This window comes from Camelus bactrianus, chromosome 13, assembly GCF_048773025.1.
Source record: "Camelus bactrianus isolate YW-2024 breed Bactrian camel chromosome 13, ASM4877302v1, whole genome shotgun sequence".
In the NCBI taxonomy this organism is placed as follows: domain Eukaryota; kingdom Metazoa; phylum Chordata; class Mammalia; order Artiodactyla; family Camelidae; genus Camelus; species Camelus bactrianus.
The window spans coordinates 32,935,298-32,956,957 of record NC_133551.1 but is presented as its reverse complement, the minus strand read 5'-3'; positions in this window follow the sequence as shown (position 1 = coordinate 32,956,957).

Genomic DNA, 21,660 nt, shown 5'->3' with positions numbered 1-21,660 from the left:
TGATGAGCATTTACCTAGGAGAGGAATTGATGAGTTTAGGACATACCTAAGTTCAACTTCAGTAGATTGACTATGTGTATTTTTTAAAAGCATCACAAGTGATTCTGCTGAACAGCTAGGATTAGGAAGCCCTGATCTCAGCTGGGAGGCCTTCTGGCTAACTCACTGGGTGTTTACTGAGTGTAAAACCTATTTTTAAAACCTGACGGGAATGGAATATTTGGCATTTCTTGAAAACTGGCCCCTGCCCTTCATCTTGCAAAGGAATTGGTTATAATCGAGCTGTTGAGAGTTAGGGTTGGAAGCTATAAAACCAAAGCAGCAAGAAGAGTAAGCTGGTCTGTATCTCAGGTGAAAATTCTCAATACCATGTGTCTTTGCACAGTCTTATAAAATATTGAAGCACAGAGGCTCTGCCGTAAGTGCCCAGGTGAAAGGGGGCGCCACTTCTTCTCTCGCCGGGCTCCTGCTTTTACTCCATCTCTGAAATCACAGGCCTGGGATACTTCCCACGGCCTCCCCTCCTGTCCGCATGACCCTCCTCTTCTGAGAAGTCTTCCTTGTCGCTTCTGATGTCACATTAGACTGAGAGCTCCTTGAAGGCAGGGCCTTAACTTACCCATGTGTGTATAACCAGGAATTGCTCATTTTCAATGAACGCTCAATCAGTATTTTAAGAAAACGATTCTCAGCAGGTATAAAATGAGCAGCTCCCTCATAAAATTTCAAGGCATTACAAACCATCAGTCATGTACGTATTTCCAAATGGTCCATCTTCCAGGGTCTTTCAGGTCAACATAATGCACATAGGAGCACAGGCCTACTGACCAGGACACATGGAGGGGACCCAGGAGGACAGGACAAACCTTACAGGAGCTAGTTAATTGATTAACCAATCAATTAATTATTAACATGATAGACAGACCAGACAGAAGAGTCTTTTCCTGGGGCTATCAAGGAAACAGGGTTTAGCTTCAGGACTGATGTGTCGGGTGAAGCTAATTGGACTTTCTGTTCAAGATTAACCCCTCCAGCCATGGTTGTCACAAAGGTGGGAAAAACAGAAAGATACTATTCCTTTGGCCATAATACCACGCCTGAATGGTTTAGAGCAAGGGGTTGCCGAGCGGGGCTGCTGCATGCGCCTGTGGAGGGTGTGCACTGCACAATTCCGAGGTGTGAAAATGAGCCCCTCAGAGCTGTAAGCCTCCTTGATGTCATCTGTAAAGATTAACTCAGAGGATTATTATGAAGATTTTAAAAGCTACCATGTCTGAAACAGAGAGCACAGTGCCTGACAGTGATTCATCGAACAGATTTTTATTAAGAACCCGCTCTTAGTGGGTACTCATGAGGAGTATGCAGACATTAATAAATAATAAAAAAAAAGTATATACTTACAAATTGCAGTGGGTGCTCTAAAGGGGAAAAAAACCCAGAGGAACTGTGGAATAAAGTTAGAGTGGAGGGGTGGGTGTGGCTAGGGAAGGCCTCTTGGGGAACTGACATTTAGGCTGAGCGGACGGATAAGTCTGAGCGCCCTCAGCAGAGAGGGGGGAGGAGGTGGCTTTCCCGGCAGAGGGGATGGCACGCGCAGCAGTGTGGCTGCGACACAGACAGCAAAGGGCCACTGGTGTGGGCTGAGGTTGCAAGTTCTTGGCGGCTGCTCTTTCCTGCTCCCTTTCCTTGTTTCCCTGTTCTGTAACTCGAGCATCCATTCCAGCTCCTGGACACTAGCTGCTGAGTAATGGTCTCTGGTGAATGTTCTAAAACGTCGTGATTCAATTATCTTAAGAGAGTTTACAAGCACAGGCACAATCCTTATGGAAATAGCTGATGAAGGTGATACTGAATTTGAGGGACTCCAGGCCCCCCCTTCTCCTGCCTCTTTTTCCCTTTTAGTGCCTTTTTCAGCCAGAACTCGGTGGCACTGATCTGGGCCCCAAGCCCCCGACTGTAATACCCTATGTGGATCTTTCCTGGAAGCGACCATGCGTTTGGCCTTCCCTATGCTTCTTTTCTTTCATTCCTCATCAAATTGGTCTGTTCCGTGTCCAGTTCCCTCTGGGCCTGGCTAAATGCCTGACTAGCTCACTTGATTATTTAAGTTAAGTTTATAATGGCTTATTAGGTTGACCCTTACATGGGATTTGTAATACTTATATCTCGGTAGTTACTTTCAATATCCTGACAAAGACAAATACTCATATGGCAATTTCAAGCATAGTGCGAGAACAAATGGGGTAGATTTTTAGACGGCTGATAGCCCTCAAATCTCATCATAACAGTCTTATGGGGATGGGTGCAACAGGCAGTAAGGAACTTCTGCCCCAGAGGCTAGACTCAGGCCTTGACATAAATTAAGCGAGCACTCAGATAGTTTTCTCTGCAAAAGGCATCTGTGACTTTCCCAGTCACACTGAAGTTTTTGAAGGTTTAGGTGGGAAAAGAACAGTTGAAGAGCCATGAACATTGTAAATCCATTAACTACCTTTCTGATGGAGGCCTGGCAGGGATTCCTCTGAGGCTTCTTTCTGCATCGCTGGGCCTCACAGCCTCCCGTTCCTGGCCGGCATTCTCCTGGAGTTGACCAGTGTCCCAAATTAGAAACTGTGCCTTAATTTTTTTTGTTGTCGATTAGCACATGGGAGGAAAACTGGTTTTGCAAATATCAAATAGGCAATAAGAAAAGAAAAATGTCTGCCTAGCTAGATGACTCTCCTCGTCTGCAAGGTGGGGGATAAATAGTGCTTTACCTGGCAGAATTGTGAGATGGAAATGAACTAGTAGAGGTTAACAGCATTGAGCACACAGCAGGTACCAAGAAAAGGATGCTATCGTAGCTCCTCATCCAAAATCCTCGGGGCCAGATATGTTTCAGAATTTTGACTGTCTGATTTTAGAAAGGTAATGCAGTGCATATGCTGTATACTGTGTAAGACTCCCAGTGGGTGTTGAAGAAACACATTAATATTTCTGTAATCAAACATATTAATGTTTCTTTAGTCAAATGTATGCATAGCACACTAAGTGGACTAAACATAGGCTATAAATAATTTCACATCAGTTCAGGTCATGTTTTGTCCCTACAGTGGACTGTTTGCATCCCCCTGAAATTCACATGTTGAAATCTTAACCCCAAATGTGGTGGTATTAGGAGGTGGGGCCTTCTGGAGGCAATTAAGTCATGATGGCGGAGCCCTTATGAATGGGATTAGTGCGCTTATAAGAGACCCCAGAAGGGTCTCTCGCTGTCTTTCCATCATGGGGAGATGTTAGGAGTCTGCAACCTGGAAGAACCTGACCACGCTGGCATCCTGATCTCCAACTTCCAGCCTCCAAAACTGTGAGAAATAAATTTGTGTTTTTTATAAGCCACCCAATCTAGGCTACTTTGTGACAGTAGCCCAAACTGAACAGGACAGTTATCAAAACAATCTGTACCAAATTTATGGAAAGCATCTTTGTTTTCAGCACTTGATGGATTGCAAACAGGAGATTTCTATTATTTCATTTCTGTAACTCAAGATTATCCTCTTTCTCCCACCTCCACTAGCCAGTCAGGAATCCATTTATTTATTTATTTTGATTATACTTTGAAGTACAGAAACTGATAATTCCTGGTATGTTAACTGAGGGCATAAGAAGTGATATGTAGACATAAGAAAGTGGACTGTTCTGTAGTATTCTATGATTAAAACCTAGAACCTCAAAGAAGCTGATTTTAACTCAAAAGAAGAGGAAATCTGATGATAACTCAATGGACCATGTTGTGAGTGGCTGAGTTCCCCGCCATTGGAGGCATCCAAGCAGAGATGGCAGCGTGCCCATCATGGATGCTGTAAGTGAATTCCTGCAATGAGCTGGGGGTTAAGATAGGTGATATCCAAGTCTAAAACCCCATAATTCTGTTTCTATTAAGGCGTTTAGTCACAGTCAAGGGAGATTTTATCTCTATTATGCCAGGATTTAAGAAAAATCAGAAAATGTTATTTCTATCTGATCACTGAGCTGTAAGCAAGCTAGCAGATATTGAAGGCAGTCCGCGGCTGAAGTGTGCTCTGTGGGGTGATATGAGGGTTCTGTGATCCAACAAGTTTGGATAGATACTGTTAAGGTAGACAATATTAATATATATCTTTTCTAAAGGACTTGTCATTGCCTTCAAAATGCTAATGTACGCCATAAATCTCCAAGAGGAAAAGGTAAAAAGCAGCAATTCTCAAACATATTCATCCACTGATTCCAATTTCAGTTGTATCTAGCAGGGTTTGTTTTCCAGGGAACACACTTTGGAAAAGCAAGCCTTAGCATGTCATGGCTTGGCAAAATAAATTAAGATGTCTAGATGTTACCATATGTTGGTTGCAATGCAAGTTGTGGGGAAAACAATGATGGCAAAGGCCTATTCTCAACCCTAAAACTCAAGGAGCCTGAGTCTCGCAGTTTCGCCAATTAAGTGTTTACAAGCATCTTATATTTTCACATTCACTCTTCTTTCTCCCTCCTACCTTTAAACATTATGAGAAGTCATTTGCTAGGGAGAAACCCACAACGTCGAGGCAGGAGAGCAGAGGACAGAGCCACTGCAGCCTCTGAGTTTGAAGCCTTCTCCAGGGCCCATGAGCCCACCTGCTGTTTGCTCACCCCAGTCTCTGGGCACTAATGAGCCTTGTGCAGGAATCTCTCAGATCATGAGTGGCGGATGGAAGCTTTCAGGGCTCCAGTGAAGCCAAAGGTGCCAAGTACTCAAACCATTTATTATCAGCATGATGAACGCCGACAATGGGTTTATACTGTCAGATTATACACTTAATTTAATTAATAAAAAAATTAAGATCGTCACCATTAACCTGCATTTGCTCAGAATGCCACAGGGGTGATTAGTTAGAACGGCACTGAAGGTTTTATAGTCCACTCTAGTAAGAATTACTCTGGTACCAATTAGGATTTTCCATAATATCACCCCGTGTAATACCCTATCACATTACACATTTTCTACAAGTGATTGAGCTACGCGATGTCACGGGACTCTCCCACTGAGCGCGCATGGGAACTCCCCACAATGTTAACACACTCCCTAAGTAGAGAGGAGACCCTGATTTTTTATATTACACAAACCCATTTCAAGGGTAATGATTCTCTGTCACAGTCTCTCAGAGCAATGGGAAATTAGACTCATGGCTACAAGGCTCAGGCAGATAAAGGCTCTCCTCTGAACATCTCAGGTCTAAAACGCTCTGTACTCCACATAGGAATTTTTTATTTTTTCAAGTCTGTTTGACTTTGATTAGCTTACTTTTAGGGTCAAAGAAAATCAAACTATTCAGTATTTTTAATAATAAAAAAATCAGTACATGAGTAATTCTGGTTCACTGAAGGAAAATAAAGTGGGAAAATACAGATTTTTTTTAAAAAAGAGTATAAAAGTCACATGAGTGTAACTCTTTGCTGTACACATGAAACTAACATTATAAAGTGACTACCCTTCAATAAAAAATAAGAATTTAAAAAAATCACATGTCATCCCATCACTCCCAAATAAGAAATTCACTTATTTCTTGCTTATATATACATTCACAGATTTTTTCTATGCAAATGAAATGTGATATTTTTAAAATATAAATGAAACCATACTATATACACAGATCCATTCAAGAATAATAACAACATCAATATCTTGTCAGGTCAATAACTATCTTAAAATTTTAAATGCTTTATTATAGGTTTATCTGTATTCACTCAACTAATCACTCATTGTGAGCTTCCTGTTTCTTAGCATTATAGACACTAACTGTGGTGAACATCTTGTTGGAAAAACCTTTGGGAACATTTTATATTATTTCTATAGAATACATTCTTAGAAGTGGAATTGCTGTGTCAAAAGTTAGGTACCTTTTAAGGCTTTTGATACTCTTTGCCAAATCACCCTCCAAAAACATATTACCAATATCTGTTCCCATCAATATCCTCACCAAAAATAGGCTTTTATAATTCTCATTCTTTCTTGTCTTTGCTGATTAGATAGGTGAAAATCGTCAAAGAAACTTCATAATCTGGATCAAAAGGATGTGTGTGATCTGAGTTGGCAGAAGGTAGAGAGGGCTGGGGATGTGGCATTAGATATCAAATATTCAAATATCATGAGGCTTCAATTTATTGAGCCCTCAGTCTCTGCCCAGGGGACTTTCAGCTTGTGTGTGTTGGGAGTGACATTGGGCAGAGAGCACAGGAAGTCAGCCATGCCAGTAAAGAACATAGTACAGTGTGGAAGCAAGTAATGGAGAAGTGGGCAGAATGTTATGGGAGTATCTGCAGTCAGGGAAGGCTTCCTAGAGGAGGCAGCCTTGAACTGAGATCTGAACAGGGAGAAAGAATTGGTCAGCGGATGGTAGCAAAAGCTGAAGGATGAGTCCAGCATGGCTTAGGCAGAGACTGGATGACCTCTGTTCTTTCTACAAATTGGTACTGACGGCCCACTACGTCTCAGGCACTGTTCTAGGAGATGGGGACACAGAAACAAACGAGAGCCTGGATTCCCGCCCTCACAAGAGTTCTGGTTCTAACGTGGGGGTTAGGTGGCGCCATCCCCTCTAGAGCCCAGAGGACTCAGAGCTCTGAGAAGAACTTTGCCCTGTTCCATCTCCACCTACCTGGCACTGAGGGCGGGGCCTGGATGAATCTAGGAAACTGTCAGAGATGAGGATAAAATGAGGGGCAACCCAGATCAAGGGAGAGGAAGAAAGGAGTGAGGGATGAGTTGCCAGGTAAAGAGAGGGAAGTGGAGAAAAGAAGGGCGGGCAGAAGAGGAGGAAAAATCGAGGGTGGGGGATGGAGAGGAAAGGAAAGGGCGGTGCTTCCTGGGGAGGGGACAGTGGGGACACTAACCCCGCAGCGCTTCATCAAAGCCGGCGCCCCGGTTCTCATTCCCTACCCACGCCACCGAGGTTAGACAGGGAAGGAGAGAACCATCCCCAGAAGGCAGAACGGGCCATTTCCCTCGCTCAAATATTTATGTGCGCAGAAAGCAGCTGCAGCCAGGTGTGCTGAGCTGACAGCCAAGCCCTTCTGTTTCCCAGGACTTTCTCATCAGGTTCCTGTCATCTTTGGTTCTGTGGCCTACCCAAATTGGTCTTTTCATTTCTTTAAAAGTCTACCTGCTCCTTCCCCAAATGTTTTTTCCTTTCACTGCTTCTCAAAAATAAATAATAAGCACCTCCTTCTTTCATCCCGTCTCATTTCCTGGACTTGGCCCACCTGGCTGAGAGGGCCACACCTGCTTAAGTCTCTTCTGTCGCCTAGACTAGACACCTTGTGTCGGACTCCACCTGGCCGGACAACTTAGAAAAGATGAGATGAAAATGGTGGCAGAAATGGGGAGGGGGGCAGTCATCCTGTGTTTCTTTCTTTTCTTTTTTTTTTCTTTCTTTTTTTGTTCAGCACAACTTTACAAACACTTTCATATTTTGTTTCATTTTTTTTTCCTCCCTCCTGAAACTGGCTGTCCATAAAAAATTCAGGATGGATGTTCATTCCCTAAATGTCTTGGGTAACTGGATGGAATTTCCAGGGAGTGTCAAGTATTTAGGATGAAAAAATATATATGTCTCCTGACTTTGGCAGTATAACCCAAAAACTCTCATTAGTTACTCCACTTTATTTAAATATATATATTTTTTCTTCAATGTTTTAGGTGATGAAGAAGATTAAAAGTGATCCCGTAACAGTCAGTATAGTATTTTACATTCACTGACCTTTTGTGTAATTTGATACGTTCCTTTAGGAAGTCAGCTATGGCTGCGTTAGGTGAAAGCCTGATTTATAAACATTGTTCAGGGGTGTGTGAGGAGGGAGTAGGGGCCCAGAATTTGTTCCTATCCTGAGTTTTTACCTTTTGCACCCATTCATACCTTTTAGTCGTTCATTAATATGTTTTTATTCTTCCTCCCTAAATTACTGTCACATTTTCTCTATTAATGCTCAGTTCCCCATAGAACTAGGCAGAGCTGAGATAGGAGGCCTTAGGGCTGGGTTGAATGGAGTGCTGTTTACCGGAAAACACTCCACATCATAACTGATGGGGAGACGAGGGCGTGACTGGGAAAACAGAGCATCAAATCAGAATGGCAGTTCTCAACCAGAAAGAACTCATTTCTGGAGTGCCTAGAACATGGCATAGGTAAGACCTCAGATTTGCCATAGGGGATCAGACTTACAATGATACAGTGATTGGAATATATTATAGGCCCCCAAATCTAATCAATTATCCATTTAACCAATAAATTGTTCATTGGTGAGAAATACCTGGATGTCGTCTCTGAAGAATCTTCCTCTAATAATAATAATATATCTCCCAAATAACCCTAAATTCTAAATTAGCTGCTGTTGTCACATTGTTACATAATTTACAAAGTATTGCAGGTCCATTAATAACCTCATTTACTTCTCCCAGCAACTCTATGAGGTGTTTGCAATAATGAAAGGGAACATGATTGCATTTGACTTGTGCACTCAGATTAAAGATGCACTTGAAGTATTACATCTAGATTCATCATAAAGAAACTACAGAATCAAAAAGGTTTTTCTTAAAAAAAAAAAAAAAGTGGGGGGGGGTCCTAAAATTTACCAGAGAGCATGGACTGATTACCTTCCAAATGACAGTTAAGCTGACAGCAGATTTCTCTGCGGCAACCCCATGGAATAATACCTTCAAAGTGCCGAAGGGACGGGAAGCAGGTGAATCTAGAATCTTAAACCTAGCTAAACCACCATTCAAAAGTGAGTATGAAATAAAAACATTCCGTCATAAAATTCTAAGGTAGTTTACCATCTACAGACCCACAGACAGGTGACTGCAGAAGGATTGGGAAACAAGAAACAGCAGGGAGCAGACAAGTGGAACATTTAATGAATTTACTTCTCAGAAGTCTAAACTATTGCATACAAGTGAAATAAAACCTCTAATAATGATAAATAATAAGGAATGAGAGACGTTCAATGAGTTGTTAAAGTTGCCCAATTCTTGCCAGAAGGAGAACACTGAGTAACTTTAAGTTCTGCTTTTAAAAAATTATAGTTTTGTATGCAGGTTAACAAAGAAAGTTTCACTTGTATCAGCTTCTTTTGTTTAAAAAAAATCTCAAGAAAATATGGCTAACTTTTAAGATATGTTCAGTCAGAGTGGTGGGCACATAGATAATGTCTATAGTTTCCTGTATGTTTTACATAATTAAAAAAATTAAAGTCTTCCTCTACAACAAAATGTTTAAAGTATGTCGTCTTTCTGAGAAGAATCCCACCGGAGAATTTTAATCAAAGGGGATAGTCCAATAAGTACCCAAAAGGATAAATACAAGCATGTTTTCTATCCAAAGTTTATGATACTGAAAATTAGAAGTAGGCTTCTGGAAGGCAGAGGCTTTTTCTATTTATACCTGTGTCTCCCAAAGAGCTAGCACGGAACTTAGTATTAAGCCTTTAATAAACATATATTGAAAGAATAAGTAAAGAAATGTGCTAAAGTCAAGTGACAGAAAAGAATGTAACAGTTTAGAAAAATTTCCACCAAAAATACTTAAAATGTATATGATTGTGTTTTAATATTGTGTTTAAAATTGTGTTTTAATATTTTGATTTACATTTTGACCGAGCTATGCCAAAATAGAACCACTTCCCTGATCTTCCCTTCCCTGTGACTTTTTCTTTCTCTTAAATATGTCTTAATCCCATCAGTGGAGAGGATGATCAGACCTTCACTGGAGGCTTAATATTTTCAGCCTTCCAGGTACAAGGCTGCCCTCCTCCATCTCAGCTGAGTTCCCCTCCCTAGTTCTAGCTGCCTCCTGTATAAACTATGCCAAACTGTATTTCCCTCCCATCCAACACAGCTTCCCCATTGTGGTTCCTACTTTGATGAGTAATAATATGAATAATAATATGAATAGTCTTTCTGAACACTCATGATGTGCAGATTACCCATATCATCCCCATTGAAGCCACAGACAATCTCTTGAGACAGGTATTAGCATTACTCCCATTTTACAGATGTGGAGACTAAGGTGGAGAAGGATCAAGGTTAGATAGAGAGCAGGTGAATCTGACTCCAGATCACAAGCTCCTGACCAGTACAGTAGCTGCATCCACCCAGTAGGAGGTGGGAGTGGGGAGAGGAGGGGAGGGGAGGCGGGAGGGCTGGAAGTAGCGTAGTGTTAGGAGCACTGGGGAGCCTCTTTTCCCTGACTTCTAACCAGGCACCAAATCCTGTCAACTTTGTCTCCTTTTAAGAACTAAGAACATTCTTTAAGTACTTGAGTCCGTGCCAAGAACCATTCTGAAGGCATCATATGAGGTGGGGTACCACTGTTAACATCCTCATGTGGGAAGAAACTGAGGCAAGAAGGGATGTGTTCACTAGGCTGGTGGACAACACAGCCAGATTCAAACCCAGGTGGCTTGGCTCTGGAGCCGTGTTCTTAATCACTACTCTGGACCACTTCTGGGCAGAGCGCCCTGCGTTCCCTTCTTGCCGCCGCCCACTGCTGTACTTGCCTTGAGTTCCTAGCATCTCTTAACTGAACTACCAGCAACAGCCTCCTGTCTCTATTTCCAGGTTCTCCCCACCTCTTGCCCTAATTTTACACTCCACATGGCCACCAGAATTGTCCTTTGGAAACAGAACTCTGATTGTGTCTTTTTTTTTCTGCTAGAAGAACTGTGAGATGCTTCCACAGCACCTGCAGAATGAGTCCAGGCTCCTTAGCATGGCATTACAGGCTCTTCCCAGGCTGGTTCGATCTCCGCACCCCATCTCCCAGCCCTCCCTCGGCCACACCAGCCACCCCGCCACAAGGAACCTTGCAGCATTCCTAGGATATGCCACATCCCTTCCCACCCTCTGTGTCTTTGCACCCACTGCTACTTCTGCTTGGAAGGAGCTTCCCTGTCTTCTCTGGCTGGGGAACTTCTCAGCCGCCCTCTGACCATCCCTCCAGTCCTCCTGGCTGCTTCCCATCATGGACCACAGCAATCACTGGGGTCCTCTACAGTGAATCGCACATCATCAGAGCCTCTTTTCACACAGAAAGGTCAAGAGCTCCCACCAGCTATGCACCCAGACCTAACATGTCTGGCCCAATGTGGCTGGAGCTGCTTCTCTCTCCTCCACTCACAGGCAGCTTGTGCAGCTGGAATCCGGCGACCAACTGGTCCACAGCACAGGAGGACGGCCATGGTTCAGGATGGTTCAGGATGGTGGGGCCTCAGTGCCCTGCCTGCGTTTCCAGCACAAACTGCTAGACTAAGCAATGAATAGTGCAAATCTGACTTGTAAAATGGGGGTATTTTGCCCATTGAGGTGCATAGTGAGCCTCTGAGTGGAATCACTGTCCAACCCGAGGTGCGAGCTGGGGTCAAGGGGGCGAGGCAGAATGGAGGGCATGGTCTTAGAGAGGACAGCACCCCTCAGCAATGCCTGAGGAGCCTCTGGAGAAGAGCGACCAGAACCCTGTTCCCTCCATCCCTCTTCAGAGACAACAATGAGATGAAAGACCCCAGGAGCCTTTGGGCAAACAAAGGGGTTTTCTGCTCATCCAGTTTTACATACTGACTTTGAGCTCACCCCTGTGAGGCAGGCAGGGTGGACTTTACCATACCCATTGTACAGAGGAGGAAACTGAACTCAGAGAAATGACGTGATTTGGAAAGTTACGACACGAGTGAGTGGCAGAATTAAGATGGTAATGTAAGTTATCTGGTTCCGGGTCACAGCTGACTCCTCTGCCCTAGGGCACCACTAGCCCATCCATAAGGTGCTCTGTGCAAATTTGGAAGCCATGTTCCCCTCCTCTGAGCTGGAAAAGGTGGTACCCACTTGGGCTGGCTTGGTGAGCAGGGCACTATCTGGATCGTTGCCCCCGTATCCCCCAAGGCACATTCTGTACAATCTAGGGGTGGCATCCACTCCTGGGTCCTGCTTCCCTGGGGCTGACCCTTTGAGTGTGTGGACAGCATCCACTACCCAGGTCCTGCCTGAGCTGCCCCCTGGTAACCCTGTCCTCATGAAGTCCTCAGTCTATTTAAGGCCTCCCCATCACCAAGGTCTTCTCTGGCAGCAAAGGACATTGTGTGATGCAGTGCTTCCCACAGCGTATGAGCTCCATAAATATTAAATGATGACAGGATATTTTTTTCAAAAAGGTGAAGGTTCCACCTCTCAGAATGCTTCTCTGTTTTACACCTTTGCCAGGAGTGGGTTAAGAAGGTCTGTCTTTCAGCAAGAATCAGGGTTTGGAGATTAGTGAAGTGAGAACTGGCCAGATTTAATGGCACAGATAATATTTTATTTTTATTTCAATTTTAATACACTATCAACATGCAATGAAGTAAGATATACGGCAACACTTGAGGAAGGAACTGCCCTCCAACTTATCTTCAGTTACCAATTTGGGACCCGTTTCTCAAGTTATTTTTCTGCCAGTCTTGAGAATCTTGGAAAATTTTGGCTTCATCAAAATGATATATTAGGAAGGGTAAAGGTCACCTTAAACTTTGCACAAGAAATCAGAGTAGTGTTTGACCATGACACTTGGAAATTTTTTTCCCCAAAGGATATAAAGAAGCCAGAAAAAAGGGAAAACTTCTTTCCTCTGAACAATGAACTTTCTTCATTCTCTGCTGGCATCCAAGATATTTATTTTGACCCCAGAAACCATTAGATGTACAAACGGCTTAGCACGCTAGGAGACTGATCTAGCTGTGAAGATCCTCAGGATTGTAATTCTTATGTATGTCTGTGGTTCCATTAGACGGGGCATCCCTTGGGTCAGGGACAGTACCTGAGTTACCCTGGTGTCTCTACCATCCAGCACACTGCCTGGCAAATGGAAGGCACTCATTATAAATTTGATGAATAACAATAATAGTAACAATAGTTAACACGTGCTGAGTATTTACAATGGGCCAGATCCTTTGAGTACTTATGTGTAGTGTTTTACATTGAATATTCAGTATAAATTCATGGGGCGGGATTATGCGTTGAACTGTGTTCTCCACAAAAGTCATTCACTGAAGTCCCTAACCAAAATGTGATCTTTGGAAATTGGGTCATCACAGATGTTATTAGTCACACTAAGATGAGGTCATACTGGAGTAGGCGAGACCCCTAATCCAGTATGTCTGCTGTCACTATTAAAAGGGGAAATTTGGACATAGACACACACAGGGAGAATGTCATGTGAGGATGAAGACAGAGATTGGGATGATGCAAGTCAAGGAATGCCAAAGAGTGCCAACCAACCGTCAGAAGCCAGGAGAGAGGCACGGAACAGGTGTATCCCTCACAGGCCTCGGAAGGAACCAACCCTGTCCACACCTTGAACTGGAATTCTAGCCTCCAGAACTGTGGGACCATAGATTTCTGTTGTTCAAACCACTCAGTGTGGGGTACTTTGTGACAGCAGCCCTAGGAAACTAATACAGAATACTACTGCTAATCCCACTTTATAACTGAGAAAAACAAAGCCCCAGAGGAACTCAGCAATGTTCCTGAGACCAAAGAGACAGGCAACCTGGAGACCAGAAGTGCTGGGCTGTCTGACTCTCCACTACCTACTGCTCCACCTTCTGGGGGTGCAGGGAGGCTGCTCCCGGCCGGCTGAGACTCCTTAAGGAGCAGGCCCTCCTCCCACTCTCCGTTCCCTCTGCACGGGGCCAAGTTTACTGAGCCCCCGTTCTGGGCACTGGAATGCATGCACAAAGACAGGACATAATAGCCTTTCCTGTTCACAGTACAGTTAGGAAGACAAGAAAAGTGAGGCGCCTACCAAATCCAGGTGCTTCACCCGGAGTGTGTCCCCCAGACACGAGGAGGAGAGGGGGGCCTCGAGAGTGTGATGCTTGTTGATGTCCTCACAGCTGGGAAGTAATGGACCTGAGGGTCCCCACCCAGGTCTGTCTAACATCAGCACCCATCGTCTTTCTATTCCCTCTTCCTCCCCCCAAACCTCCACAAACCAGCCCAAGAACCAAGGTATGAGAAGAGAATAATGATGGCCTGTGTGTGATGGCTGAGGGCTCAGATTGGCTCCTGCCAATCCTGATATTGGGGCGGTGATGAGGACAAGGGGCGGGTTGGAGAGACATGTAGGTATGTGTGCCTGATGGTTTGGGATTTGAATATTCAGTTACCATATTTAACTCTCCCAACAACACTACCAGGAAGACAGCACTTAAATAATGTTGCTCAGTGAGGGGAGTTTTCACCCCCACCCCTAGGAGATATTGCCAATGTCCAGGGACATTTCTGATTGTCACAGCTGGGGCTGGAATGGGGGTGTACTAGTGGCCTCCAGTGAGGAGGAGCCAGCAATGCCGCTAAACACCTTATGATGCTACAATGCAGTCTCCCCTCCAAGCCTAGAATAATCCTGCCCCAAACGTCAGTAGTGCTGAGGTTGACAAACCCTGCTCCCGTTGGTGAAGCGGAGGCTGAGAGAGGCTGACACGTTTGTTCAGGTTCACACTGTTAGGAAACGATGGAGCCAGGATTCATGCTCGGCTCTCCTGTCTCTATGCCTAGGGCACTGCTTACTCCACCTCACTGCCTTTTTTTTTGATATGAAATAGGAAGTCATATCCTTAAGTTTTGGGGAAGAGGAAATATTTGAAGTGTTGGTTGGAGAAAAATATTTCCAGCAGCTGTATTGTGAAAAGAAACAGGAAAAGTCAAATGAACCCCTGTCTTCCTAGGAACACTCTCTCCCCTTTAAACTGCCTGCTATAGGAAATGTGGGGAGCCCTGTCTAGATTCCCTCTCTCCCAGTTGTTGGGTCCCTCCGCAGGAATTGCCCTCAGCCTGAGAGAGCCGCCGCGCCCAACATCACGCCCCCTGGTGGCTGCTGGGTGGAAAGGCCCCGTCCCCTCGCCTCAAGGTGGGACACCTCTGAAGGGCCTTCCCAGCTGGAAAGCTCCTATAGCGTTGGCTGCAGCCTCTTTTATCTTCTCCTCCTGCCAGTCTTGCCCCCTCACTCCCTCAAAGTTGTGCTCCCCAGTAAACTGCTTGCACACAAATCTCCATCTCTGAGTCTGCCCCCTAGGAAACCTGGTCTAAGTCACTAGATCAAGATGACCATGGAAGGACTGTAACAGCTTGTGATGTAACAGTAAGTGAAGCAAATCGTAACAAAAACTACCTATATGCTGTGATACCAATTCTGTATTAAAGAAGACAACACAGTGACTAAAAGTTTAAGTTCCAGAGAGAGACAAACCCGGGGTTCAAACACAAGCTCAGTGAGTACTAGATGTTTGACCTTGAGCAAATTATATGATGCCTTCAAACCTGTTTTTCTCATCTACAAAATGGAGACAATAATAATGCCTCCCTCTTGCAGGGAGGGTATAACTCACTGGTAGAGCGCATGCTTAGCATGCATGAGGTCCTGGGGTCAATCTCCAGTACCTCCATTAAAAAATAATAAGGTTTTAAAAATTAATAAATAAACCTGATTACTTTCCCCCACTAATAATAATAATAATAATAATAATAATAATAATAATGCCACCCTCCTGCATTGTGATGTTAAGGGTAAAGGACATGGGGCATGTAGAATATTTGGCACAACAGTAAGTCTTTCAGAAAAAAAGGCTGGAAGGAGCTCTGTTACAACGTCATGCTCAGTACCTCTGAGTGCTGGGGTTATAGGAGGTTTTTATTTTCGTTTCAGTACTCTGCACTTCCTACCGTTTCTACCATTAGCAGACTATAAAGGACGTGTATGGTTGCAGCAGCCTTGCCTCCACCCCAGCTGTGCCTAATTTCCATTTGGGGATTCACGTGGTCCAGAGACACCAGCTCTGTGTCCCCTGCCGTGACTACCACGCCCAGGGCAGAGCTTGTGACTAAGACTGGTCCAGTCAGCTTGTTTGGGTCCTGGTGGCCCCTGGGGTGGTTTCAGAGTAGGCACATGACCTAAGCTGTCCCAACCAGAGTGAATGGACTTTTGCTTGGAATCCTGGGACAACAGAGGACACCCTGTCTCTTACTGTGAGTGAGGAAGCACCTGCCTTAGGAGCTTTGACAGCCAGCTTATAACCACAAGATAAGCCTGCGTGAGGATGAGGTGGAAACCTGGGAAGGCAGAGCTGAGAAAGCAGGCAACTTGTCCTCTCATGACATCACTGACTCTCTGCATTAAAGCACACGCTATCTCTAGACTTTAATTATGTATGAGTAAATAAATTCTATTCATTGTCCAAGTAAATTTAGGTTGAGTTTCCCATTACTTATAACATAAAGACTTTTAAAACACCTGTATTACTTTCATAATCACAAGTGAACAGTTAAAAGTATATTTAAAAAGACTTCTTCCACGAGGCCCAGGTCAAGCCCTCCTCTGAGAGTGGTCACAGCTAGCACTGGGCCAGGCTGGCTTGCCTGTCAGTGGATGGCTCTGGTCCTCATTCCCTGGATGCTCATCTGACACTACATGAACTCATGCCTTAGACAGCTCTCTGTCCCAGGTCCTTAGATAGCTCTCTGTCCCAGGTGTATGTATTTTTCCTCCCTATTGAGTCAGAAAACAGCTTTAGAATAGGGGGTCATGTCTTATTATTCCTTCATAAATCTCACAATGCCGTTTGTGGATCCCACAGGGTTGTCTTCCCAGGTCTCACACTTATTTATGAAAAGCCTCGATTTCAACTTTAATATTATCTCCAAAAGAGGTTAAACCAATATTTTTACCTCGTACATTAGACATGCTAATTTGTCAATAAACACATTAATTTGCCAGGACAATGACTAAAGTACACAAATTCCATTATCCAGTTTAGATATTTCTTAAGTATATGTATAAGTCTCCGGAGATTGAAGATGTCCTCTGAGACATCCTTGGTGCCAAGGACAGTGCCGAGGATGGCACGTACAATGTCAGTCTGTTCTCAGAGCTTCCAGGAGCCTCAGTGGTCATCTCGTACATCCTTTCACTTGCCAGGTGAGGAAACTGAGGTCCACGCTGGCAGAGGGACCTCCCAGGTGGCACAGCTGATTGGTGGCAGAGCCAGGCCTTGAACTCAGGTCTTCTAGGTACCTAATAAATACTCGTTAAGTTAAATAAAACCGTATCAATAGAACTACCTACAGAGTGCTGTGCAAATTCACCTTGTAAGGTGCCCCATAAATGCTCTGATAAGAGTTTTACAGCAGGTTCAAAGTTGTTAACTCATTTTTCACCTTCTCCGAGGCCCCACATGATATAGAGCGCCAGGCTGACGGAGGAAGGGATTGTTCTCCACCAGTCAGTCAGGTGGCTTATTTCAGCCCCCGGAGTAGCTGTTAATCAGGTTTCAACAGACTTCAGCGTTTCACTCAGAACCTGTTGGCAATCCTAAAACTCTACTGATCCTGTCATCTCTGCAAAATGAGCTCCGGCTATGGCCCCATCCGTTTTCAGTTTTATTGAGGGATCCCTTCAGAACAGTTCCTGCTGCAGCATTAATACGAACCTCAGCAGGGACCCCCTTCTTCACCCCGAGCTGCTCTCTCAGGGTACGAGATGATGTGCTCCCGCTCCCGGAGATTTAATAGCATCGGGGCAAGTTTGCAATGTGCTCTTTGTCCCAGTGCCAGTCCAGTTCTTCCCAGGCACGGGGGGGGGGGGGGGGGGGGAGGTGCTATCTGGAGCTGGCGATACTCTTCTCCGGGGCTGTCAGACTCTATCCAGTTTTTTTCCCTACAACTTTGCTGAGAATTCTCTTGCTCTGCTTCTCAGTTTCTATCAGTACTGCTGAATCTCTCCTATGACACATCCTTTATTTTAACCTCCTTCCTTCCCCAAGCAGATCTAAGACAAATATTATCCAATACACTGAGCCCAACTTGGATCTAAGCAGATTAACCTCATTCAAACTTGCAACCACCTCATGCTACGTATTATGATCAGTCCCTCTCAGTTGAGGAAACTAAGATTTCAGAGAGCTTAAGTAACTGGTACAAAGTCACACTATTAAGAAATATTGGTACTGAGGTTGTTGAACCCAGGTAGTTCAGTTTCAGGGTTAGGAGCCTTTACAAATTTACTGTGTGGTTGGTCCCTAAGTTTACAGAATTGATTCTTTTGGAATTTGCTCACATCACATCCACCCATATGCACAGGACCCTACCTTGATAACAGCTGATCCATTAAGCACTACAGTCATGATTCTTAGGAACTATGGCTGTCTGTGAAAGACCTATTAAATTACTCTCTCCAAAATATTAAAATGACTTTACAAAAGGTCAACATGAGGGATGCTTGTGATGTTAGAACTGTTCATTATCTTAACTGTGTTGGAATGTACACAGGTGAAAAATTGTTTAGGACTTAATACACACACACACACACACACAAGTACAAGTGTAATGGGAAATCTGAATAAGACGGTGGGTGGTATCAATGTCAGGATCCTGGTTGTGATATCATAATATGGTTTTGCAAAATGTTACCATTGTGGGGAGAAACTGGGCAAAGTGTGCAAGAGATCCCTCTGTAGTTTTTCTTAAAACTGCATGTGAATCTATAATTTGAAAAAAAAAAAAAGAGGAAAGGAACATTGCAAAATAAAAATTAGTACATGTTTAATTAAATATTTATAAATTATAACATTATGTCAGTGTAATAGGTCAATGACTGTGTCATTTTTATATACAAGTTTAAATCACAAAGAAGAGTAAATAATTCTTAGCAAACTTACCATTATAAAAGTCCTTTCAAATTTTGTATGGCAAATAAAAATTGTATGTGATTTTGGATGTGAGTGCATTGTAATATGTTTGGTATGATGTGGGTGGAGTCTTCAAAAGTAAGAATGTCTATGGCCTATAAAGGTCTTGAAATGACCCTGTTTGCCAGTCAGACCTCTTATCCTGCCTTCAATGAAGTATGTACCCTTGAAAAGGACTCAAAACTTACCATCTCTAAAACCAGGCCTCTTGTGTCCACTAAATCACTATTTCTTTCTGCATTCTCTAAATTTTTAATGGTCCAAAAGTTGGCACAAACTTTCTGAAGGTAAATTTGGCTATATCTATCAAAATTCTTGTATGTAAATCATAGTTCTCATTTTTGGAGGACTAGTGGCCTTAGAGTGGTGAGATTGGGGTAATTTTTAATATTTTCTTTGTACTTTTTCCCCCTTGTATTTCCTAATTTCTAATAACTGGGAGAAAAGGAACCTGAAAAAAGGCAGTTCCAATGTTGCTAGCATGTTAATGAGAAGACTCCTTAATTTCAAATTCAGTGTTATTAATATGACACCTAAAAACCATGAAAAGTGACACAACACTAACACAAGTATAACATAAAAGAAGAAATTTTCAAGTATATATGTAAACATTCAACATCCTAGGAGTTAAAGGACTGCAGATAAAAAGACTGGTAATCATATTTTATGCAAAAGATTGGCAGAGATGAATGAAAATTATAATACCCAGGGTTGGTACAACACCCAGGAGGTCAGGTAGAGCTGGTAGACGTATACACTCTTATAGTCCTTCGGTAGTAATTCAGTGATATGTAAGACATTTAAAAATTCTTTATCCTTGGATCCAGTGATTCTCTTTCCAAGAATTTACCTAAGGAAAGAATCCAGGATGTCCACAAAAATATTTGTGCAGGATGCTGTAAAAATTTATACAGGTATGTTATAGAGTTCTTTATAACAGAAAAAAAGGGAAATAATCTAAAATGTTCAACAGCAGGAGAATGGTTAAGTAAATTATTATACATTACTATTAGGGAGAACTGCACAGCATATTAAAAATGATAATAACATAGAGGAATATTTAAAGACATAGAAAGATAATTATATTACTTGACGGAAAGGGGGAAATAGCAGATTACAAAACAAAAACAATTTGATTCTATTTACGTATATACCCTCGCTACACATACATACACACATACACATGAATATAGGAAATAGAAATTTTGGTTATAGACCAAAATGGTAAAGGCCATTTTTCTGAAGAATTAAGGAAATGTTCTTTTTGATTTGATTTATAGTCTGGGGGGAGAAACATAAAGTAGTTCTAAAATGAATATAAAGTCCCAAATCTTTTTGAAATAAAACAACAAATAAAAAATATATTTGAGTGCCTTCTAAATAGACTAGAACTTACCTCTGGAGAACAGTTACAGATGTGAAGTCAAAAGAACCCTAGACGTGCAGTATGTAAAACAGAGCTAATGGTACCACTTTTGTTCGCCACACTTGGGTGTCTGAAGATTAGAAAAGAAAGTGGATACAAAGAACCTTAGAACCACGTTTGGATTATTGTTGCTGTTATTATACTTGAAAATATGCTGTATTTTGTATGAAAAGACAGTATCACCAAGGGAAGTTTTTTGTTTTTTTTTTTCTGTTTAAGAAAATCATTCTTTTAAAAATGTTCTCCATAAACTTGTTACACAAGAGTTAAAGAGTGAGTCTGGTATCATGTGATTATCTCGATAAATGCAGAAAAAGCATTTGACAAAATCTAATACCTTTTCATGATAAAAATATGCAACAAATGTAGAATAGAAGGGAACTTCCTTAACCTGATGAAGGGCATCCACAAAAACTTGACAGCTAAGATCATACACAATTGTGAAAATCTGAAAGCTTTCCCCTAAGATCAGGAAAAATAAAGATGTGCACTCTCATGACTTCTATGAACCATTGTACTGGAGGTTGTCTAGCCAAGACAGTTAGGTAAGAAAATGAAATAAAAGGCATCCAGAATGAAAAGGAAGAAGTAAAACTATCTTCTTTTTGTAGATGACATAATCTTGCATACAGAAAATCCTAAGGAATTCACAAAAAAATCAGCTAATAAGTTCAGCAAGATTGTGGGATACAAGATCATTATACAAAACTCAACTGTATTTCTTTACACTAGTAATGAACAATCTGAACTAAAATGAGGAGAACAACTCCTTTTCCAATAGCATCAGAAAGAATAAAATACTTAGGAATAAATTTAACAAAAGAAGTGCAAGACTTGAACACTGAAAACTACAAAACATTGTTGGAAGAAATGAAAGAATCTCTGCCAAAAATGAATGACAAGACATCCCATGGGTTGGAAGACTTAATACTGCTAAGATGGTGCTACTCTCCCCAGATTGATCTAAAGATTAAATACAATTCTTACCAAAATTTTAACTGCCTTGTTTTTTGCAGCTTTGGACAAGTTGGTCCTAAAATTCAAGTGGAAATGCAAGGGACCTAGAGTAGCCAAAATAATCTTCAAAAAGAAGAACAAATTTGAAAGACTCACACATCATGATCTCAGAACTTACTACAGTAATCAAAATAGTATGCTACTGGCATAAGGATAGACATATGGATAATGGAATAGAATTGGAAGTCCAGAAATAAATACATGTATACATCGATGGTCAGTTGAGTCAACAAGAATGCCAAGACAATTCAATGGAAGAAGAACAATCTCTTGAACATGTAATGTTGGGAAAAATGGATGTCTACATGAAAAAGAATGAATTTGGGCCCTTATCTCCCATGATACACAAAAATTAACTCAAAATGGACCAAAGACTAGAATGGAAGAGCTAAAATTATAAAACTATCAGGAGGAAACATAACTGTAAATCTTCGTAAACTTAGGTTAGGCAATAATCT